We start from the raw sequence: 22,149 nt of genomic DNA, 5'->3' as shown, positions 1-22,149 counted from the left end.
AAAAAGGCCATATCTTACATGTATCTTCAAGATCTTGCTTATTCAATCACTACCTATTTCAGAGTTCAAAGGTGCTTGGTGTCTAAACACCAATTCACCTTACTGGCTTCCAGATGTCCCCTGCTTCTTAAATATATATGTATCTATATTGTTAATAGTGAACATCTAGAATTTTCTTCCTAAATCGGTGAATCCACATCTAGTAATTTCCCTTTTAATTTTAAAACATGAAAAATGAGAATTAATCTTTAAAAAAAATCACTGTAATTTTTTTTTTAAATCCCTGTAACATTAGGAAAATGGTTAAGGATCTTATACTATAGCTACAGGGTGGAATTTTGACGCGGCCATCAAAAATGTTTTAAGATATTAAGTAATTTAGGAATAGCACGTGGTGGATCAAAAAGCTGAGAACGTGGAGCCACCTGAACCTCCTGTGTCACTCTTCCTTGCTCCTGGTCTCCTTTCCATCCCTGGCCTACTTGGTTTCTAACCTTTAGGCTTGCCTCTCATTCTAGCTCTGTGCTCACCTCCTGGGATTCTGTCACAACTTCCAGCTCCCCAAGATTCATCTTCTGGCATTTCCTGTCCTGGGCTGCTTCAGTCCCCACCCAGCTCCATGGGCTTCAGACCCCTGGGACCTCAGCCTTGCACCCATCACCCACACGCCCAGCGCCCTGACCACATTTGCCCTGGCCCAGTCAACCTCTTAGAACACAAGAACACATAGAACTCTTCACTTTGGTTTTGTTTTGTTTTTTTAGAGAGAGTGTATGTGGTAGAGGGGGGGGGCAGTGCAGAGGGAGAAGGAGAGGGACAGAAAATCTTAAGCAGGCTCCACACCCAGTGTGGAGCCTAATGTGGGGCTGGGTCTCACAACCCTGAGATCATGACCTGAGCCAAAATCAAGGGCTGGATGCTTAATGGCCTGAGCCACCAGGTGCCCTGAACCTTTCACTTTCAACAAGGAGAATTTATAATTTCCTAGAGATTATAAAGCAGCATGCTGGCTCTCTTAAAAAAAAAAAAAAAAAAAAAAAAAAAAAGCCAGACTCAGATTCTCCAAGGTCAGCAAAGGCTAGAGACTTGACATGGAAGAGAAGCTGGGCTTTGTGGCCATGAGTCTTGCTCTCCAAGATTTATCTTTCCTTTGGGATGTCTCCTATTTGCTCTAAGAATTGTGGTGGCTGCCTTTCCTTGGTAGGAAGACTGAGAGGATCTGGGCTCAATTTGGTAAAGGAGTTGACAGATGTCCTCACAGACGTGAGGTAACTTTAACGAATGCTCTGCTTCTGATGAGTAAATTGGGTCCAATTTGACACTAATATTGACAGTGATAGCTGAAACATTTGAACCCGTTACCTGGAGGCAGCAGAAAGGGCCCGATCATCTTTTTAGGTCCCTTCTTAGAGGCCTAAAGAGGTGATCAAATCTTTAATGATTTTACAACTGGAAAAGCTACTTAAATAAAGTTCAAATTCAATGTGTAGAATAAAACAAATAATAAAATAGGAAGTGCCCATTTTATAGATATACTTAATTCGCTGGTCATTATAGGGAAATCATTGCTTATGAGAATGAATACACTTATGAAAGATTCTAAAATTCTCAAAAATTTTAAGCATTTACTTTGCTGTGTTTATTTTTAATTGTTATGTAAATTAAACTTTATTTTCTGGTCTTACCTGAAATAATCTGTAAGTTTCCTTCACTCTATTTTTACCTTCATTTCCTCTCATGTTAGGTAACTGTATCATTTCTGACTTTTTATCTAATTTCAAAACAATTTTTAAGACATGCTCTTTTGAAAAATGCATTCAAATAATCGATTTTTATTTAAGGCAATATCTGTATCTTCTACTAGGAAGTCTTTCTTTTTCCTCCATTCGGCCAGATCCTCCTTTTGGCTACAGCAGAAGGCAAATTTATTCTTCCTCTGACAAGCTCTCCTTTCTAGAGTAATAAAGATCTTGAAGGCATTGGAGTCCATTTGGTCCATGTGAGTGACATGGCCTACTGGTCAGACGAGATTCCCCAGGGAGCTTCTGTCTCATCCTTCGTGTCACTGAGCTTCCTCTGGTCACACGTTTCTCAACACTGGCATCTCCCTCCAAGCACGACTTGGAAAGCCATGAAGTCAGGCTGACTGGCACCTTGGCAGGAAGAGCCAAAGTCTTACAGAATTAAAGATGTTAAGGCACGATCTACTTCCACAAACCTTACCAAGATGAAATTCATGAGGAGGCTGGGGAGACGAAAAGCCCAGTCCAAACAAGTGTAGGCTTTCTTGTTTCCTTTTCCTTCCCACAGGGTCAGCGATTGTGAAAGTGCGACAGCAGGGCCAATAACGTTGGTGGCACCTCACACTTGCTCTTATACATTTTAGCCTTCCAGATCCCCCTCAGGGGCCACACTGTACTGCTGTCAGAATAAAATCTGTGGGATAAATCCATTCATTTATACAGGTTATCCCATTCTGACAGAAATTTCAATAGAATGGAAGTTTTCTGAGGAGGACTGAATTTATTCCAAGAAAGAAAGCATAGAACTTCTTCTACTGTGGTTCCTGTGCAGGAAGGAACATACGAAACAAGAATCCTGTCCCAGCATTTCTGAGGCTATACTTCTTGGCACCCAGTGCTTCTGCCTCCCCACGGGTCATCCCTGTCTCAGGAAAGGTCGTCACTTTCCCTGCATCCCTTTCTACTCATGGCATTTAGCAACCGTGTTCTCATTTCTTTCTAGGTCTGTCTCCCTGGAAGTAGGTTTTTCTGATTACACTCTATTTCTCTTTTATGCATTGCTCCAGGAGCAGGTTGTTTCTATGCCAACCTCTGGTCTGGGACGCAGAACCTTTTGAGAATGAAAGGAAGGTAATAAAGCTGGAGGCAATCTCGCCCTTCTTGTCCCTCTCTTTTCTGTTGGGCTGCAGAAAAGATGGACATTCAGGCGAAGAGTTGACTTCAGAGGCATTTTCTTAAAGTTAGATATAACCTTCTTAGTCACTTTCTAATACCTTGTATAAGCCAGAGGTCAAGTAAATGTTGCATCAGCTGTAACCACTCAGGGTTTTGGCCATTTTCCAACAGGTTCCCATTTTGTTCTTCAATACCTAGTTTTTCATTACCGTTTTCAGCAAAAGGTCAGTGCGGTTATTTAATTGCAGAACATAAAGTGTCTAACTTGTAACCCTTTAAGCAGACTCGGTCTCCAACATTTGATATTTTCTGAAGCAAATCTGATTGAGGGCTCGTCTACCTTGAAAACCAACCACCCAAGTCCTAAACACCCTTCAAAAGACATCTTGTCTAGTTGTCAGAACGGGAAAATTCGACGCTGCCCTGATGGTGACAGACTGTGGCATCCCTGCCAGCGTCTGGAAACCTGGATGCTGTCAAGTGGCAGAGCTGCGAGGTTTAAAACCAGCTCAGAAGCGAAAAACTCCGTTGGAAACCACCCATCTCTGCCATTGCCTATCAAGCTGAGAATATTTTTTCTTTTTGGCTGGCACACTGGAATCTGTAAACCTCTTTCTGTAGAACAGAAGCTGTTGAGGGTTTATTTTTTCCTGACTTAAGCTAGAGCACATGGAAAGAACTTGAAATCTAATTTTGCCAACTATCGGAGTGGGCTGGGGTTGGGTGGCGAGAGTTTCTCTTCATAGTGACGTGTCTGGCCACACTGGTGACTGCCTTCTATTGCTGGGTCCACCGCTTCTGTTAGATGAGACGTTCTGTAAGTGTCTCCAAGGACCCTATTAGCGAACTCCGCCCTCAGCCTCTCCCTGCCTGTGTGTCTCCGAGGAGGGCACCCACGAAAGAATGCCTGTGTGAGAAACGTGAGCCCCAACGTTGGGACTGAGGGAATGCTCTTGTTCTCTTGGGCACTGGAGGCTTCACCCTCTTCACCACACGGTCCTGGCCCACCTCCTCATCTCCTCAGTATCGGGAAGCCCCTCAGTGTCAGGCCCTGGGACTGTTCTCTGAAACTGCCCTCTGCTTTGGTAGATCTCCTGCTGTTCCCTCAGCCTGAAATGCTCTTCCCCCTTTTGCTGACATCATTCTTTAAACCAACCAGCTCAGATATCACCACCTCACAGCAAATTCCCCAATCCCCTCACTCAGTATTAAACAGTTCTTTCTCTAAGGTCTAATGGCTTTTCTTTCTTGGTGCTCCTCAAAACTGTTTTTTTCTATCCTGTTGGAGGCCACTGTCTCCCTCAGCCGACTGTGCCTCTCGAGGGCAGAGATCGGGTCCATTTTGTGTATTTGTATACCTAACATCCTGCATTATTCCTGTAATATTTGACATTGAATACATGTTTCTGGAAGGAAGGAATGAAAGAAGGGAGAGAGGGAGGGAGGGAGGAGGGGAGGTTATGTCATCTTTCTTCCTAGATTCCAATCTCTCTAAGGACATCTTTTAATTTACCTTCGAATTTATACCTCATCCCTGACCTCACTCAATTTAGCAATGATTTCACAGAAGTGCTCTAGGATTTTGTTTGACCTGAAGATTGAGATCTAATCCTGGTTTTCTATGAACTAGTTGTGTTGTTTTGAAGGCTCATAGGCCCTAGTTTTCTTAAATCTAACTCAAAAGGGATTCAAAATATCATTCAGGGCTTCCCAAATGAATGCTAAGTACCAAAAGGGATGCATATCACTTCCAAAAATAAATATTGGCCATGTATAGAATATATGATTCACAAACCAAATCAAGGCGCTCTGAAGGGGAATGGTGGTATTTCTCTATAATTCAAACCAGCTGAGAAACCGAAGCTGCTACACTGTGTTGCCTTGGTTTTCTGGTTCTCCTTGCTGGCTGGCATGGAAGAGAAGACTCTGGAGAAAGGACTAAATGTGTTTAGAGACCTCAGCTGATGGGAAGATGTCAGGAAGCAGAAAGTCATCTTGCTGCAACGTGACTGTTCAGCAGCTGACGTACTTGCAGTGGCAACCCCCATATCTAGAATCACGAGGCATAAAAAAGGAACCTGCTGGAAATGTGACTTGGAGCAACCATATTCTTCCAGGCACTCAAGCTAAAACCTTGGCCTCCGCTATGCTGTGAGTGTTTCGCCCCCTCGAATTTCACATGTTGAAATTCTGCTGCCCAATATGATAGTGTTAGTAGGTGGGGCCCTTGCTCCTGAGGCTCTCATGACCTAATGAGAGTAATGCCCTCCTAAAAGAAACCAGAGAGCTCCTCGTCCCCTCCCACCATGTGAGAACAGTGTGAAGGCTGTAACTCTGAGGAGAGCCCTCACCTGACCATGCTGGCGCCACAATCTTAGACTTCCAGCCTCCCATGAAGAAATTAATGTCCATTGTTTATAAGCTGTCCTGTCTGTGGTGTTTGGTGATGGCAGCCCAAATGCACGAAGATGGCATCAGCCCTGATTCTCCCCTTCTCACTCTTCCACAGCCAACCATCGCAAAGTAATTCTGTCTGCTTTACCTTCAAAACACACCCAAGACCGAATCATTTCTCATTACCTCCACATTCTGGGTGCGCTCCTACTCTGGGCACTTGCACAGGCCGTTCCCTCTACCTGGTGCTCTTCCCAGATGATGGGGGGCAACTCCCTCACTTCCTTCAGCTCACGAGTCACCTTCCCAAGGGTGCCTTCCCTGACCACTGTTAAAAAAAAGTTTCTGCACCAACACCCCAAACACCTTCCTTCATTTTTATGCACTTAACCACCACCTCACGGAGAACACATTTTCCTCATTTGTTTTGTTCTCCCCCAAATAAAATGTGAGCCTTATAAGGGCAGGGAGTTTTGTTGGATTTTTTTTGTTGCCATATCCCCAGTTCCTGGAACAGGGTTGGCAGGTGTCCTAGGGGCCCAGCAACTATTTGTTGAATGAATGAATGGCTAGAGGGTAGCTCACAGAACTGACAGGGGGCCATTAGAACCCAGGTTAGAAGAGATTGGCAAGGGGTACCTGGATGGCTCAGTGGGTTAAGCGTCTGCCTTCAGCTGGGGTCATGATCCCAGGGTCCTGGGATTGAGTCGCATCGGGCTCCCTGCCCCACAGGGAAGTCTGCTTCTCCCTCTCCCTCTGCTGCTCCCCCTGCTTGTGCACTCTCTCTTTCTCTCTCTCAAGTAAAACAAATCTCTTGAAAAAAAAGAAGAAGAGATTGGCAACCTGGCTCTTTCCAACAGGAGTGTCACCTTTCCAACAGGAGTGGAATCACCTGATTCCACAGCACTGTCATGGGACACTCACACAGAGTTCTCAGAGGGGATAAAACAAATGAATCAGCAAGACCCCCTCGAACCTTTCCTAGCGAGTGGTTGGCTGGAAATCCCACAGGAAGCGTGATCCCCACAGGCAGGGGCTCCCCTAGCTCTGGGGATTTTCAGCAGAAACTGTCAGAGACAGCCTTTGACACTGGGATGGCCTCTGTCTCTGCTTGAGGTGTTGGGGATATTCTGTTTTCTCTCCTGGGCCTCCCTCCTTCTGTCCTGGCTTTGGTGGAGGCTGGCTTGGCTATCCTGGTTCCTGGGCTGGGAGCCACTTGAAGTGTGGGAAAATCTGACCAGTAAACATGTTCTGAGCATCAACTGTCAACCAGGCACTGTGCTGGGTTCATCGAAAATGAACCAGTCAAGGACTGTGCTCTCTAGGACTCTATGGATTTCCTTGGGCATATGAGGTGAATGGACACAAAAGGGAAAGAGGGAAGCAGGACCATATGGGGCAAGGGAACCCCGGGACAGGGATGTCCAAAGAAGGGTTCATGGAAGGAACAGGCTTTAAACTGGCCTGAAGGGCTGAGAGGAGACAGGTCAACCAGAAGGAGGTTTCCTGGAAAACCCAAACATGCATAGTTCAACACCCAAATTCAAGGGGCAAAATTCTGGCATTAGAGAGGTCAGAGGGCCTCCTGCAACTGTGGGCTGGAAGCATTTGTCTTCTTCCTGTGTGAACTCGACTCAGAACAGTGGCTCCCATTCCCACCTCCTCCCATTCCCTCTCCTTCTGGGATTGGGGCGTGACCTCTTTAGAGCGGACCCAAACACATATAATCTCCACTTCTAAGCTCTGGGACATTGAGATTCTGAAGAGCCTGTAGCCTTTACTTCTCTCCTGACTCTGTTCCTCCAACTTGGGTCCAGCAAATCTATTTTCCTCGTAATCTGCTTTGTTTGGTTTTTTATTTCTGAAGTATGTCCTGAAGATAAAGCCTCTCTGCATGTCCACATGCACATTAATCATCCTTGTTCAGAAAGCCAGCCGAACTGCTCACCAGCACCTCCCTGGAGACTCTCCCGTGAATATTTACACTGACAGTGTGTCTCTCCATGCAGCACTACTGGGACCAACCACTCCTGCCTGAAGAAAAGTTGAGGTAAGTTATAAAAATAGGGAGACACACCGAGAATAAACCAGCTTTTCTCAGCACTTTCCATGAGCTTAGCTTATCCTTCTGGAATCTTTACTGGGCCTTTCTTTTCTTAAGTAATGAACCTGAAGAACTCTTTTTCCAGGCTGGCATGTCTGTCTCCTACACCTTCAGGTGTTCCCACCTCCGCATGGGACTTCTTTCATCTCATGACAGGCATTTCTTTCATTCGCTGTCAATTCACCTTGTCAACTTTCATTCCCCCTCAGTTCTGAGGGGCAGGAGAGAGGGGAGTTGGGGGCGGGAGTGCTGAGCTCTATGGGGGCTGCGGCTCTGTGGCAGGTCAGACCTCCTACCTCACACACACAACACAGATGTCCATCTGGACTTCCTCAGAGTCCGCTCCTCAAAAGTACCCTCACTTCTTTGCTGTTGTTTTGTCTGTGTGTGTTTTGCTGACCCAGCATCCTCCTCCACTTTTCTGCTAACAGCACCCTGATTTTCCTCAAGAACTCTTTGACTCTCAGTTCACATGGCTGAGGAGGGGCTCATCCCAACTCTAACTGGCGATGGGCATGTGACCAGACAATACCCAACAGTTCTCCTTTCCCCCTAACTAGAATCATTGATCAGGAATGGGCATGTGACCTCATTTGGCTAATAAGAATTTGTTCTGAAAATTGTATTCAAATGAGAAGAGAATGCCTCCTGGGAGCCTCCATACCTGAGGGAACCAACAGAAAAATACAGAGCTCAGAACTGCAGGGAGATTAAGTCCTAATCCTCTTGATCCAGCTGCTCTTAAAAACTAGATCCATCCGTAGACATTTCAGTTATTGAGCCAATTAACTTCCCTTATTTGTTTAAGCAGCTTGTTTCATTCTGCAAGCTTGTGATTAATTTCTGTTGTTTCTGTTATTTGCAACAAAACAAGAGTCCTGCCCTTTCCTGGGGAAAATGGGTCCTTCCTTCTATCCACCAATGTCTTTGATCACATCTCCTCCTATCTCCTTGGGTCCTTATTCTGTTTTCTCCTTTCTCACCTCCAGGTGTTTTCCTCAGGTCTCTCACCCTCTTCAAACACGCCTGCCTCAATTGTATCCTTAGCCCTCCCATTGCCCTTGGCTGCCCCCAGGTTCTCCCTTACCTTCCCAGCCACGCTTGCTGAGAGCCATCTGCTCTCAGAGGCTTTCCTTCTCTGCCTCCCGTTACTTCTCAACCAACAGCTGTCTAGCTTCTTCCACTGCACTTCATTAAAACTGTGTTCATTACAACCAGAGGTGACCTGCCAACAATCCTTTCCTGTAACTGACTCTTTGTCTTTTTTTAAAAGATTTTATTTATTTATTTGAGAGAGAGAGAGAGAGAGAGAGAGAGAGAGAACGAGTGAGAGGCAGAGGGAGAGGCAGAAGCAGACTCTCCGCTGCGTGGGGAACCCAATGTGCGGCTCGATCCCAGGACCCTGAGAGCGTGACCTGAGCTGAAAGCAGACGCTTAACCGACTGAGCCCCCCAGGCGTCCCTCGTCTTTGTCTTCTTTAAGTCCCCGTGGGACTTTATAATGCCGGCCCCCCTGCCTATTTGTCCTCTTTCCTGATCATCCTCAGCGCTCTCTGGCCTTTGCTTTCTTATCACTGCGGACCTTGCCTCTTTTGTCCCCCTCTTAAAGGGTGGAGTCCAGGGCCTGTCCTCAGCTCTCCTCCCGTCTCTCACCACTCTCTCCTCGTGGGTGTGAAGTTATCTACTCCAGTGCCTTCTACTGTTGCTCACACACTGCCTCTACTGCTCAGCTCCATTTGGGCATTTCCAACCGCCTGTGGATACCCTGCAGACATTACAGGGACCTCAAGCTTACACAGCCCCACACATAGTAGGTGCTCAATAAAGAACTGTTAAAAGAATAAATGAAAGCATCCTCAAAATGTAAGATGCTAAATTCCAGGCCTATGGAATTTTCTGCCTAACCAGCAAAATTATTTCAAGCTTCTGTTCTTTGCACTCGGTTTCCCCACTACCTACTTTTCCTTCCAATATCAATTCAAGTCTTACTTCTTCTGGGAACTCTTCCCTGGACAATACACGCCTATACATGTACCAAACATGCAGACACAATATTTTCTTTTGCCTCTGGCCCCCACAACATTTTATTTTACTTTTTGTTATTTTATCTCATTTATTTTTAGAGAGAGAGAGAGGGAGAAAGTGCAGGGTGGGGAGTGGAGGGGTGCAGATGGAGAGAGAGACCCTTAAGCAGGCTCTGCACCCAGCATGCAGTCTGACACGGGGCTCGATCTCACGACCCTGAGATTATGACCTGAGCCTAAATCAAGAGTCGGACGCTTAACTGACTGAGCCACCCACGTGCCCCATCCCATAACATTTTAGAGCTCACTTTAAAAGGAATATAACATTCATGATATTGTTTTGATTTGGTTATTACGTTTCTGTTTGTGTCAGGAGACGAAGAGCAAGTTCTGGTCTTGTCTCTGCCCCTCACCAGCCGGGTGATGCTGGAAAAGGCATGTGACTTCAGGGCATCAATTTCCTCACCTAACAAACGGAGGTCATAATGCCAGCCCTGCTTCCGTCACAGAGTGGCTGGGAATGAGAGGCTGCATATGGATCAGCTTTAAAAGCTCAGCACAAAAGGCTTGTGGCCTTCTGCAAGGAAGGGAGGGTCAGGGAACAGCATTGTATTCCCTGCTCTGCCCCTCAGCAGCCCTGCAAACCAGACTTAGTTTCTTGTTTGAAGAAATTTAAAGTTACTGCACGTGGGATTGCTTTAGTGAATTGTGAGGCTCTTAATACTGGGCGTTGCTGCCCTATTACCATTTTTCCTTATCTGACAGGCTCTGAACACAAACCTACGTTAAACTGTATCAGCGCGACAGTCCGCAAAGGGAGAAGTGAGGGACACTTACACGCGGACTAGAAGCCTTGTATATTTCTGTCACAGGAAGGATACTGGTTTGACACTTTACACTTACATCGCCTGTCACAGGGGCTCACTTTTATGGAGCACTTCCTCGTGAACACCAAGCTACGCACTTAGCCTACATTTGAGAAAAAAAAAAATCTAACCTTTACAAAACTTAGTTTTGTAAGTAGTTCATACTCCCACTTTGCACAGAAGGAAAGTGAGGCTTAGCACGGTTGAGTAACTGCCATAAAGGGCAGAGCGGGGCATGGGGCCCACATCCGTCTCTGTGGGACCAAAGTCTGGGCCGTCCACCACGCACTCCACCGCCGGTCTCCAGTGAGAAGGGCAAAGGGCCACCGGCACCCCACGATCAGTGACGCTGACAGCTTGCCTCTAGGTTTTCTTCCCACTCAACCGTAGAGGCTGTTATTTCTGCTGCAGTTTCTCCCACAGAAAGCTTTTCGGCTGGAACGATCTCGTGCTGGGAATTAAACCTCAATATTGGTGTGCCTTCTAAAAACCGAAGTTTGACAAATAAACACTGCTATGTACAAACTGTCATGAACAAATCAAGTTTCCCAAGGCAACTGAAATGTTCTCAGAGTGTGGTTCAAACTCTCAGGAAGCTCAGGAATTCACGGCCAAAATTAGTGAGGGGAGGAGGCCAAGTTAGTCTTTGCTCCTCTGCATCCCCTTGTTCCTCTTCCTCCTTGAGGACAGCAAATTCACGAGAGAGCCACACAATCCAAGAGTTTAAGAACAGGACATTTCTCAGAGGTAAACTCATCCTCCCTCCTCATTTTCTGAGAAAACTGAGGCCCAGGGAGTTTCCGTGGATTTCCCAAGGCCACACAGCTGGCAAGCATTATTGGGTGGGTGACGTACAAGACCTACCCCATCTTATGTCTGCTACCACTCTGTAAGATAGGTTCTGTTATCACTCCCATTTTACAGGTGAAGAAACTGAGGTATAAAGAGGGGTGGCTTGCCCAGCGAAGGCACGGCCAAGAGTCTGTCCTAGGCCATTTGCCTCCTCTTGACTGTTTCCTTCTTCTAGTACTTCAACAACCCACTCCATGGTCACATAGGACACAAGGACCAGGGAGTCCATCTCTTGCCTGGCCAGTACAGATCAGACAGAAGCCTTTAAGACCTCCTCCTCTGATCAACACCTGAGGCAAGTTACCTTCTTCTTGATTTTGTTCAGGAAGGCCCACCACAGTGGGGACAAGAAAGGCTATTTGGTCCAGGGCCAATGACCACAAAAGGTCATATTTAGAAATTTGTCATTCCTCTTACAGTCTCAGAAAAGATGGACAGAAATGATCTTCATCACATAGCCTAACAACATAGCTTTATCTTTTAAAGTGTTTTTTTTTAACATAAATTCTTCCATTATTCCATGACTGACAATATTTTACAGTTATAGTTTATGTTAACAGGGCAGATGTATAGGATATAAACATTTAAAAACACTCAGCTTTTGTAAACTTTGCTTTGCACTTTTTCCTTTTTTATTTCTTTACAGTGGGGTCTCCCTTGAACTCTAAGCAGCTTTGACTCTCACTCCCCTGAAGCCTCTCCAAATTATTCTTTACGGAAAATAAAAATGAGATTAAGCTCTCCATTTAAGGATAGGCAGCAACAAGGGAGATTAAATCTGCCCAGATATCATATACCGTGGCTCTCAGGAAATTTCCAAGGCTTTTTGTGGTGTCCTCCCCCCGCCAGCTGTAATCGTTTTTCAGCACATAAAATTGCTTTGCGGATTTGCCTTGTTCTGTGGGGATGAAATAACGAGAGGAGACAGTTTCAGCTGCTCAGTTGCCTTGAAATCTTGTGCTTGGCCTAGAAGCTCAGCGCTGCCTGTGTTTTCCAAGTTAGGAAGTTGCTAACTAGTCAGTGGCTGCCCTGTGAAACCCACACACATTTCACCTTTGTGCTAATGACCATGCAACCCGGAGGCACTTAGTGAAGTGTCGCCATGTGCCCGGCAGGTGCTAACATCTCACGCCTGCCCTCCAGCAGGTGAAGCCTTGGAAGAGAGGTAAGGCCGGCGAGAGAACTGATAGGCGGGGCTCGTCAAGTCATGATCTGAGGACTCTGTAGGCACGGACAGACATTCACAAACTGTTCTTTAGCGTTCTCAGCCTTATCCTGGCACTCCCCAACCCCAAGGCAGCCTACATTCCAGCTATCAATGAGAGATATCCCAAATCTCTCACTGCTCCCTGAAACATGGTGCTATTTCTTTTGCCTCAAGTGTCTTTGGATTAGAGAGTCCCTGTTCTCAGACGGTCGTCCTTCACCGGGAAAACTCCTACTCAACCTTCTAAACCCAGCTCAAAAGCTCCTACCCACTATCACTCACAGTTACTGTTTGCCGCGTGCTGGGAGGTATTCTGAGGCCCTCACTCATGTTCATTCTGTGGTCTTCAAAGTGTAGCATCCTGGGCTGCATCAGCATCACCTGGGAGCTTGCTAGAAAGGCAACTTCAGAGGCTCGCCCTAGACCGACTGAATCAGGAACTGATTCAGAGCCATCTCTGTCCTCAAAAGCCCTTCCAGTGATTCTGACGCACACTCACGTGTGAGAACCACTAGCTTCACTCACTTCATCTTTGCAACAGTCTTATGAGATAAATATTTTCATCCTCATTTTACAGCTGAGTCCACTGAGGCCCAGAGAGGTTAAATAACTCACCCAGGGCCCTACTCTTAACCACCCCATATCCGACTATTCAGTGCGTTCTTCCTTCTGAATTTTTGTTTCCTCTATGAAGAAATTCCTCTTTCCTCTAAATTGCCCTCCTCTGTGTTCCCCAGGATGTTGTATCCAGTCTGTAATCTCTCTTTTCGCATTCTATTATTGTAATAAATAACTGAGCGTGCTTAGCCAGAGACCAGTGAGGTCCTCCAGGACAGGGGTGCTGCAAGTAATTCATCTTAAACCTTGTGCCTCGTCTGGCATAGATGGTCGATGAACATTTGTTTAATGAAGGAAAAAATGAAACAATCACAAGGTTTTATCAACACGTTGGGGCAATAGAATCGGTTTGAAGCCATTTTTAGGATTCTCTAAGGAGCAAAGATTTATAGATTCACCATCCTTATTTCTTTTCTTTTCTTTCTTTTTTTTTTTAATTTTATTTATTTATTTGACAGAGATAGAGACAGCCAGCGAGAGAGGGAACACAAGCAGGGGGAGTGGGAGAGGAAGAAGCAGGCTCATAGCAGAGGAGCCTGATGTGGGGCTCGATCCCAGAACGCCGGGATCACGCCCTGAGCCGAAGGCAGACGCTTAACCGCTGTGCCACCCAGGCGCCCCCACCATCCTTATTTCATTGCCTCCTGGTTGTCAAGGATAGTTTTGTGAGGAAAATTGGCTTGGGCTCTGTTCATGTTGCATGCAGACTCAGAATGACCATTATAATTCATTTCAACACCTATTGGCTACATTGAGTATTTATTATATGCAAAATACTGTGTAAACTGAGGGACAGATTTAATTGGTTCTTACTAAAATTGATTCACATTGCAATTAATTTAAGCTCCAATTCCTCTGGTTTCTTTATCACATGGGAAAAATCTACCCAGAATTCCACCCCCTCCCCACCCACCCCTTTTCAAATTGTAATTTTTTTAAAAAGATTTTATTTATTTGATAGAGAGAGGGAGAGAGCGAGCACAAGTGGGCAAAGTAGGCAGAGCAGCAGGCAGAGGAAGAGGGAGAAGCAGGCTCCCCACCGAGCAGAGAACCTGGTGTGGGGCTCCATCCCAGACCCTGAGATCATGACCTGAGCCGAAGGCAGATGCTTAACTGACTGAGCCGCCCAGGTGCTCCTTCAATTGTAATTCTCAAAAGCTGTTGTAGACCCTCGTCTGAGATATCCTATTTTTCTCTAAATAGATTCACGTCTCAGGAGGTGAAACAACAGTATCAGCATGTGAGACGATCTCCAGTGGAAGGAATGATGTACTGACCTACTCAGGGTGTTTGAGCAGAAAAATAGCTGGGGGATAAAGAACAAATGTTTGTTGAACTTAACATTTGACTTGACCCTCACAGTGATCCTGTGGTGGCTGCTGTTGATCCCACCTTGTTCAGCTAAGGAAAGTTAAGCTCAAGAGGTTACTATTCGCCAAGTCGCAGAGCTGGTGAGTGACAACGCGGAGATTTGAACCTCAGTCTGCTGCTTCCCAGGCCATGCTGTTCTCTAACCAATATTCCTGACGTCTTGATGGGGATGGTGGAAGAGACACAGTTCACTGAGAGCTTTCTTGCTAAATCCTACAGGCCAGAGACCAACACGTTGGTTTCTTTTGTCTTATGTCTCCCTTCCTGTCCAAGGACCTGTTCAGTGCAGTGCACCAGATTCTACCAGATAGGGTCTGAATGAATTTCATTCTGGAACCCTCATTCCTCCTAGGGGCTCTGTGACATTATAAACATATCCTCTGAGTACTTCATCTTATAGTCCTGCCACTGGGCTTTGAGTACAGATTATTTCAGTGCTAAACAAATATTTTCAGGCAGAATAATACATTTCACAACAATTTACAAATGACTGCCCTTTACAACCAATTCCGAACTTCATGGAGTCCTATTTGAAAGACCTCTCGTTTTGGTGGCTCTGCTTCTTCTCCCTGACATGCTCCCATAAGCCTCCTTCCCTGAGGAGCTTCTAGAGTGGAAGGGCCAGACCTGCGGGGTTCAGTACTGACCTCAGAGGAGGATGAGTGCAGGTGGTGATTCTGCTGCATGGTCAACTCCTCCCCCTTTCCTCAGGCCCAATGCAGGCACTCACTGTCCTAACCTGAGGGGAGAATCTGAGCCCGAAGCTGGCAAATCACTCAGAAGCATAAACTGCCCAAGGGAATTCAAGGTGACGTCACTACATTGTCCCTGTTTATGAAAACTTTATTTTGAATAAAATTCAATATATTTTATTTCTTTCCCAAATGGAAACAACTTTAATGACATCTAGTATATCTTTGGCCCTTAAACCTGACTTATCTATGAAATATTTTTATATTTCTAAAGTTAATCAACTATGACGCGATGGAGCAGCTTGAGAATTGACAAAAATATAAAGATCGATGTAAGACAAATGGACATGAAGGTTTGAACATAAGTTTTATGTAAGACAAAACTACCATTTTTTTTCTTAAATCAAATAATTGTTAATAGATAAATTCACTGTATCACTAACACATGACTAAGTGTATGAGGCTCCAGGTTCTTTGTGGATTCTGTTCTCTGAACTGTGTTGGAGAAGCTCTCCCTCTCATTTCAGGGGCTTCTCCTACAGTAAAACATGAGCTGAAACGTGTATCTATGTGTGCTGAGGTTTGGTGAAGGAGTTGGGCTAATGGTTCCTTCCTTTTCCACTTATTTAATTCCATTCTACCACCTTTTTTTTTTCTTAATATATTTGCAAGTTTACAAGGTAAGCTATGCACTTTTGTTCCACCTGGAGCAGGGGAGAGAACTTAGATATCCTATGACCCAGCTATTTTCTCCTATGCGTTTAAGAAAAACAAATACATGCTCCCAATAAAGATATGAACAAGAACATTCATGGTGGCCTGATTACTGATAACTCCAAACTAGAAACAACCCTAATGTCCATCAACAATAACGTCCATCAACAGATGCATAAACCACGGTATATTCATATAATGAAATATCACACTGAAATAAAAAGAACTACTAAGACACAGTAACATCAACGAGTCTTAAAAATGAAATGTTCAGTTTCACTTACGGGAACTTAAGAGCAGGGAAAACTCATCTATGGTCCCAGCAGCCAGAAGCGTGGTTACGTCTGGGCAGGTGGCACTGACTGGGGAGAGGTAGAAGGGAAACCGCTGGGGAGATGGAAATGTTTTCAGATCTTGACCTGCCTGTGCTCCACGAGTACATATGTGAGAAACAATTTATCAAGTTGTACACGGAGTATTTATGCACTTTACCATATAGAAATTATATATAGATATTAAAGAAAGAAGCAAATAGCTGCACCAAGAAAACCTACCCGTGATGATTTACCAAGAAGTTTGGGGATACAGTCCTTCCAGCATTTCCTTTGCTCAGGGGCAAATTGTGGGCCACACTGACCGTTGCTTTATATACTGGGCATTGTGCTAGTAGCTTTGGTTTTCCTTTGAATTCTCACTCCAACCTGGGAGGTATGCAGAACAGGTATTTATCATTCCTGGCAGCAAATGTAGATTAATTAGTCTGAGGTCACACTGCAAATAGACGTCAGAGTTGGAATCACCTCCTGGACATGTGGGGGCTAAAGTGGGTGCTCTTTCCACTCTACTGAGCTGCTTTCCAAGGCAAACATTTTTGGGGAATGAGGATAAAAAAGCAAAGGGTGAAACTCTCTCCCAACACCACCAACAACAAAAGGTAGAATTGTTTTTCATCTGAGGACACTCTGGCCCACTTTGGCTGGCTCACGAGGTCCATTTCATGAATAGATGCATTCACTGAGATTTCAGGGATACTGGGAACCGTTCCCTACCCAGGAAACCCCCTCTGAGGGTTGCCAGATAAAGTACAGGACGCCCAGCTAAATGTGAATTTCAGACAATGGATACATTTTTTAATATAAGTATGCCTGCAGTTTGCATGGAGGATCCTTATACTGAAAAATTACTCCTGAGCTTCTGAGGTCCGCGTGGAACTGAGAAATAGTGTTTTTATTTGCAAAATTTGGCAACCTTACCCAGCCACCATCCCACCTTTTTCAAGATACCTGCAAGTCCTAAAGCCTTTCATTTCACAACCAGAGCTTGGGTGTAATTGCAAAAAGCCAAGCACACACACAACCTAGAAAGCAGCTTGAATGAGAGCGTTGGGGTTTCGGGGTGCAGAAAGGGACCCTGTAGAGAAATTCTGGCACCAAAAATTCTATCCTGTTCATTTTTTGTGCTAAAAGATCTTTAAATCACAGAAGCGTGGGGGAGGGGAGGTCTCCCACATTTCCAAATGAATTACAACAGAGTTCCTTTGCATTTCCTGTTTATCTGTTGAAGGTGCTAGAGGCTGGGGCAGGGCTGGGGTGGGGGTGGGGGGGTGGTTTACATGTACTTCATGATGCTGTTACTATGACCATTGCCATTTGACAAATTGTTAAGGGAAGTAGAGTCTCCTTAAAATTTCCAGCTACTAAAATAGCACTAGCTACGATTTTTGAATTATCATTTTTTTTTTATTTTATTTTTTTGGAGTGGGGAGGATTGCTTGTTCATGTTCTTTAGCGACAGCTTCCTCTATAAACAAGTACTTTGTGTAAAGGTAGTCAAATAACTCTCAGATCCCACTGACTGAGGAGGGGAATTGTTAAAGGTATTAATCATTCGTGCGAAGGATTTTTATGAACTACAGAAATCTCTGAAATTTTCCATTTCAATTCAAGAATCGAATCAACCTGTCCAGGTGATGGATTCGCCACGGTGACACAATTGACTTTCTCCTTCTTTTGAGGTTTCCTACAACACTTCAGGGACCAGATCCTTTCCTTCTGCTCACTATATGCTTATTCTCAGTAGCTAAATAATAACATTTGTGGGAGTGACGTGGTTTACATTGAAGCGCAGTAAGACTTTAAAACGAGACACGCACAGCCCACATACTGCATGAGAGGTTACCGTGAGCAAGACAGTTTCCTATTTGAATATTAAGACAAAATTAAGATGCAGAGATACTGGATTCCCCTTCCAACTGGGTAAGGATTCCAAATCACAGCTCTGAATACGGGCTCAGGAGGCAATGCAGCAGTCTTTACGGCAAGCTGGGGTGTTACTCCTGCGAATTTAAGGAACGAGATGCTGGCAGCCCTCAGTTCCTGATGTGGAGTTCTCCCCCGGCTGACCTCAGGAGATCATGGCTGCTGAGAGCTGATGTGCCCCCGGGATGCCTGCCACCCCAAGGAGGCCATCGTGCCCAACGTCATCAACCTCACAACCTCGGGAGGTCGAAATTCTGTTTTCTCTTCTCTGATTCTTTAATGCATGTTTATCGAACACCTACTGTGCCCGGCCTCTTGTAGGCGCTAGGGATACAGCAGTGACCTTGAAGAGGCCTGCAGGGTCGCTACTGTGAAGGGGTACACATTTCAGCAGAGGAGACAACAAATCAGTGACTACGTGCGCAATTCCGATTTTCCCCCTACACCATCCACTAGTATCATCCTTCTGCACTTTCCACTTCTCAGTCATTCAAAGTTCACTCTCTTCCCACCCTGTCGTTTGTGTTACACACAATAGGAGAGAACACAGAGCCTCCAAAGAGAAACCGGAGACCGGAAATGTTGGCTGGGTTCCATCTTCAGTATTCGAGAGAATGTCACATTGCACGCATTAACGCACTCACTCTGATATGTGTACATCAGTTCTCACGCTTTTTATCAACTTTTTTGAGGGCCAACAATTTGTTTTCTTTTATTAACTTTTATGTCAGAGGACCAAGTATAGGACAAAAAACCTAAGTGTTCAGTAGAGAGAGAGGCTGCAGAGAGAAGCCTCCCCCCCCCCCTACCCAGCGCTGCTAACCAGTGAGCCCGCCTGCCAGGCCATCCGCCTGTTTGCCCCTTACGCTTTCCCAGCCAGCACAATTTAATTTCTGCAATTTTCCAAAACTTGTTTGCCCGGGTTATGTCTGGTCTGTATCCGTTTGGATTGTACGAGACCATGAACTCTTAGAGGCGGGGACCCTGTCTATTTTCATTCAATTTAGAAAGGGCAAAGCTGGGGCTAAATGCCCTGGAAGATAATGAGTGATCGGGAGTAGAAATTCAAGATGAAAAGGCTCAGGCCCTTCCTGACAAAACGGTTTGATTGGCCCTGGTCCAAGGCCCTGCCGAATCACGGCAGACAGAAGAGCACGATGCATGGCCCAGCGGGAGCCCAGACTCAAAGGAAAATGAAAAGAAAATGTGTGGCTATGAAAGGACGCAATCACTGTGATTACAATTGTGAAAAATGCAGGGGCACGAGAGAGAGCACTGGAGGGGGTGCAAAGCTCCGAGGAGTGCCGTCCTGGAAAGGGAGACTCTGAGGACAGGAAAATGCCTTCATCATGTTCCTGACATTTTCCGAGGCTGAGGGAAGTTTAGTGGCCACTTGGTCTCCTTAGGTCAGGAGGAAGATGAGTCCCTTGCCCTCATCTGTCTCCTATTCTACTCTGCACAAAGCAGAGACACTCAAGCTGGTGACACTCTGTCCCAGGCACCACACACGTGTTCTGTCTGTAAGCATCTCAGCCCCTCTGTGCTGTAGGTAGCACTCTTATCACCATCTGCATTGTTCCCAATTTATAACGGGGAAACCAACGGGCTCAGCGAACTGACGGGGTCACACAGTCAGTGACGGGTGGAGGTAGGATTTGCACCCAGGCCTTGTTAGTCCTAAGCCCTGCTTTTAACTCTCTTGCTACACAGCCTAGATTTGGGGCAAGCTTCCTGTCTTCGGAAGGAAAACACTGGAAAAACCCTGAATCTCTCTTCCTTTGCCCAGCTCAGGTCTAGGCCCCCAAAGGAACAATGTGATACTGCATTGTTCATATTCTTCATACTACGGAGAAGACCCCGTCTCTTCAACAGCAGGGGACCGTGTTGGATATTTAGCTCTGACTGACCCTTTTCCTGACGTCCTACCCTGCTCCCCCGCCATGATCGCTCTTTTAACAGCCTTCCCTGACAGAAAGCATAAAGGTACTTCTAATGAAATAGATTTTCGAATCTTGCCTCTCCCCGTTCGGGTGGCTAGGCTTGTGTCGCAGCCGTAAGCCACCCAGAGGCATTCTGTTTCTGTGACGAGGGCACATGCTCCGGATTAATTCTTAATATGCATTGTCATGAGCTGCTGATCATTTGATATTCATCAAAGGACCCAGTTTCCTGCTCAGCTGAGGCCTGAGGGGAGAATTCCTGACATGAAAAATGGACTGAGCTTAACCAGCACCAAGCACTCCACCCTGGTGTTCAAACACACCTCATTTATCACACATACATCTCAATTGCTCGCAGAGGGTAGAGGACTGTGCTGGTCTGGACTGTTCACTGTACGGTCCAGCCTGAAGCCAGAGGAGGGAGCAGACTGCCTCTGATACTGCCTTCAGACGGGGGGTGCCGGGCCCCCCTGCATGCTACCCTGCTGTGTCTCTCGGAATCCCAAGGAGCGAGCAGGTAGGGACTGAAAGACTGAAAGAATGCTAAGTATTGTGGGGAACAGAGAAAGAGGTATTCGAGGGTCAAATACGGAAGCGAAGAACAGCTCAGCTCCTGCACCCCATTTGTAGTCGGTCACTTCTGTGTCGCTGCTGAAACGGAAACAGAATCGTGCAGACTTGCCTTCGAGCACTCTTGTCTTCGGTCTCGGAGCGCGTGGCTTACTGTGCGGATTCTGCACCACGCTAGGTAGCTTGAAAACGTCCCTAACTAGAGGAAATACAACGGCCGAAGGGTAGAAGTCACAGATGTCTAAACGCTTATTCCTGCTTTCAGAGATATTCGCGATCAGAGTTAATCCAACTATTTGAAAACAATTATGAAAAAATACTAAATGCCAGCATTTTCGATTAATAATGTAATTGGTTTGGGCTGGACATACAGTCAGAGAGGGGGGGAAGAAAACGGACAGGTAAGTAACCACCCAGGTACTAAAACCTTCCAGGTTGAATTTGGTAGCATAGCCACTTGCCAGGCTAGAGCATCTGGATATGTTTTGCAAAGGATTACGTATGTTTACCTAATGCACAATAGTGTTATTCTTTTTAAACATGATCTGGGGCTAAATTAATTATTTTCTCTGAGACAATGTAATGGTCTCTCTCGTTAATGTAATTAACTTCACATCGGGCATCCAGGCGTTCACACTGGAGGGCCAGTTACACAAGTTCATTTTCAGCGCTCTTTCTATGGTTGCTCAGGGGGCAGTACCCTGACTGTCTACTCACAGGGCCAGAAAATGAGCTTCCACAGACCACTTTGGAGACCACTGTGAGAACTGAGCTGGGCTTCTCAGGGTGGACTGCTCCTGTTCTCAGAACTGCTCTTTAATTCCTGGTGAATTTAGCGACAGATAATAAGCCATTAAAATTTGTGCGTGAGAGTAAAATTCTAAGTAGGAGCCAGTAGATGCACAATTAAAAGTAATGGTTCAGAGAATAAATCATTCCCCTCTTTCATTCAGTAATAGTAAAGATAATTATAAGGCCAAAAGAAACAATAATGGGACTGATCGCCGACTTTTAGTTCTGTGCCCCACACTGTTACAAGAATTTTACATGTATTAACTCAAACCTTAACACTAACCCATGAAGAAAATAATCTTATAAATAAGCTCTAATTTTCAGATGAGGAAACTGAGCTACAGAGAGAGGTTAATTAAGGTCATGTAACTAGGAAAGATCAAAACCCAGGCAATTTGTCTCCAACAACCTCGCTCTCAGAGTCAATGCCTCCCTGCGTCAATAAGAACAGGAGTAAAGGGGCGCCTGGGTAGCGCAGTCGTTAAAGCGTCTGCCTTCGGCTCAGGGCTTGATCCTGGCGATCCGGGATCGAGTCCCACATCAGGCTCTTCCGCTATGAGCCTGCTTCTTCCTCTCCCACTCCCCCTGCTGTGTTCCCTCTCTCGCTGGCTGTCTCTCTGTCACATAAATAAATAAAATCTTTAAAAAAAAAAAATAAGAACAGGAGTATAAAGTTTAATATGTAATTATATGTTGGACTGAGTTCACATGAACACAGGATAAATGTCAAGGTTTCCCTTTGCATCTAACCCTTCCTTTGTCCTTTCTTATCTGCATAGTTGCTTCTATTTAAAACAGTAATCGTATGTCAATTTAGAAAATTTAGACAG

General features: G+C 45.5%; 1 protein-coding gene across 6 annotated transcripts in view; it reads right to left on the bottom strand.

The window, feature by feature from the left end:
• Window positions 1–22,149, bottom strand: part of KCNAB1 (potassium voltage-gated channel subfamily A regulatory beta subunit 1) — a 385,175-nt gene that overhangs the window by 151,753 nt on the left and 211,273 nt on the right. The window contains exon 1 of one of the 6 annotated variants that reach the window (XM_087870307.1): window positions 16,314–16,415. The exons of the other annotated variants lie outside the window; for them this stretch is intronic. The gene's annotated coding sequence lies outside the window, so the exon portion shown is untranslated. Of the gene's footprint in view, window positions 1–16,313; window positions 16,416–22,149 lie in introns of those variants that run through there. 6 annotated transcript variants of the gene reach the window in all.

The sequence above is a fragment of the Ursus americanus genome, chromosome 20 (genome assembly GCF_024610735.1).
Source record: "Ursus americanus isolate L20-20 chromosome 20, mUrsAme1.1.p, whole genome shotgun sequence".
NCBI classification, from domain to species: domain Eukaryota; kingdom Metazoa; phylum Chordata; class Mammalia; order Carnivora; family Ursidae; genus Ursus; species Ursus americanus.
Note: the sequence above shows the minus strand (reverse complement) of the source record. Positions and strands in the feature narration are given on the sequence as shown.